The sequence below is a fragment of the Vombatus ursinus genome, unplaced genomic scaffold, assembly GCF_900497805.2.
Source record: "Vombatus ursinus unplaced genomic scaffold, bare-nosed wombat genome assembly UNPS02015255.1, whole genome shotgun sequence".
In the NCBI taxonomy this organism is placed as follows: Eukaryota; Metazoa; Chordata; class Mammalia; order Diprotodontia; family Vombatidae; genus Vombatus; species Vombatus ursinus.
In genome coordinates this window covers 36,033,262-36,035,670 of record NW_020955033.1, presented here as the reverse complement: position 1 = coordinate 36,035,670, position 2,409 = coordinate 36,033,262, and the positions used below count along the sequence as shown (strand labels likewise).

At 39.4% G+C, this 2,409-nt stretch overlaps 1 protein-coding gene across 2 annotated transcripts in view; it reads right to left on the bottom strand.

Annotated features, from left to right (window-relative positions):
• Positions 1-2,409, bottom strand: part of LOC114031891 (microtubule cross-linking factor 1-like) — a 170,441-nt gene that overhangs the window by 67,325 nt on the left and 100,707 nt on the right. The gene's annotated exons all lie outside the window — the stretch shown is intronic.

The window sequence follows — 2,409 nt, the reverse complement described above, 5'->3', positions numbered from 1 at the left end:
ACACACACACACACACACACACACACACACACACACACACACACACATGATTTCCATGCTGCTAGATACTCAAGCAAAGTACAGGTGACACCTAAGGTTTCACCTGGTGAACACATTAAAAGCTTATACTTTGTCTTTTTGTCACAAGAAAAAAAAAACATGCCACCAAAAATGCCCCTCTAAAACAGAACAGAGGAGTCAGTTTGGGAAAACTGAGCACATGGAAAAACATTAAACAGGTAATGAGCAAAGGAGAATAAAGACAAATGAAACACAACCTGTAGCACCATGAACTCCAAAGCCTTCCTCTCATTCTCCTTTCTCCTAATTAATTCATAAATCTAACTTAATGAGTTAGCAGCAGCAATAATGGGAAGAAGCCTGTACCACTACTGTAATCTGGTACTGAACAGGCATCAGTTGATGCTACTGTTTTGGTTGCTACTACTTCAACAATGCTGGAGCAAGGCAAACTGGAGATTACCATTGCACAAATAATGATGGCAAGGAACAGTTAGTCATGTCTATGAAGACTCCAAAACAGAGTCCAAGACGCCAAGACCTGGGGATTCAAACAACTCATAATCTTGTCCTAGGTATCTACTGATTTGCTGAGAAATGGGCTGCAAATCATCCTTAATTATGTCTATTTGGCTGAGAAGCAAATGTCTTAGGAGACAGTTGTGGTGATGAATATTTCTGTATGGACTCCCATACCAGTACATCTGTATCATTTAATATGTTTAATCAATAGTTTTGCCATCTGTAATATTCACCTTATGCTGGAGGTCCTTCCTGATCACCTCAACTGCCAGTGCTCTCCCTGTCCAAACTTCCTTACACTCTTTTTGTACAGATTCTGTATATATTTATATAAGCACACATTGTTTCCCCAATTATAATGTAATTTTCCTGAGAGCAGGGACTGGTTCACTTTTGCCTTATTATCTCCAGTGCATAGCACAGTCCCTGGCACATGGAAGGTGCTTAATAGACACTTGTTGATTGGTTGATTGTATATGATAGACAAAAAAAGCCTGCTCCATCTCATGCTACAATAATGTAGTGAGGACAACAAATTAGATGATATGCATGGATGTGCTTTGGAAGCCAAAATGCCAAATAAAGAAATGAGTGAATTAGGCTGTTAGTAGAAAAAAGTTCACTGCAAACCTAAACACCTGAGTTACTCACAAACCTTCACCATGCATATGCAACATCAAGCTCTTTGGTTAGGTTCCTTTCCCTTTAGTTGCTAGAATATGGCAGGAAATTCAACTCAGAAATCAGAGATGAGGAGCTAAGTGTCCTGTAACATGATGAGGAGCTCTTTAGAAAATGCCTCTTGGGACTTTGAGAAGATTTTTGGAGGATTAGTATGGGGTAAATACTTAGCTACAGTGCAAGAAAACAACCATCAGTTATGATTTAACTAGGGGAGATACTTTTGGACAGCCTGGAAAGTTGATCTCTTGAGAGTGCTGACTTCAGTAAAATCAAAAGGCTCTGGAGTTATGTGACTTTATTCTGCCCCCTCCTCCCACTTTAATCTCATGAAATAAAATTTTCAGAGCTACAATTCTAATTCAATGATGTCAGCAGCAAGAAAAGAAAAGAGGAAATAGCCTCCTTGCTTTTCTTTGCAAAAGACATGCCATAAACCAATTCTAGGCATTTTCACTTGATGTCCCCCTTGCCTGGAATTCTCTCCCTCCTCATTTCCATCTACTGACCTCTTTGGCTTGCTTCAAGTCCCCGATAAAATCCCACCATCTACAAGAAGCCTATTTAGATTCACCTTAATGCTAGTACCTTCCCTCTGATAAATCTTCAATTTGTCAATATGTCATTATGTCACATATCGATATGACAAATCTATTTATGCATGTATCTATCTATCTATCTACATCTTATTTGTTCATAGTTGCTTGCATGTTGTCTCCTCCATTAGACTGTGAGCTCCTGGGGGCAAGGACTCTCTTTTGCCTTTCTTTATATTCCTTAGCATAATGTCTGGCATCATAGTAGGAACTTAATAAATGCTTCTTGTCTGACTGAAATGACCAGTCTTCTCAAATTATTCCTATTTAGCCCAAAATGAAATACCTTAGGAGACTGTCTTGGCAACAAAGGCCCAAGTAGTGGGTTACCTCCATTTTGCTTGGCAAATCTACTTCAGCCTTAGCATGAGGTGTGAAGTCCATACATACCAAGAAAGACCAAGGTAAATTATATTCTTTGAGCCATGTTCTCCTAGCATATGATCTATATTCTGGGGGAGGTGGGGGAGCCCTCTGGAGAGGTGACAATTCCTTCAGGGAATTGGTAGGACATGGAAACACTCATCAAGTAACTAGTTAACTGGTGTCCAAATGGTCTTAGAAGAGTTAACAATATGCTTCTAGACAT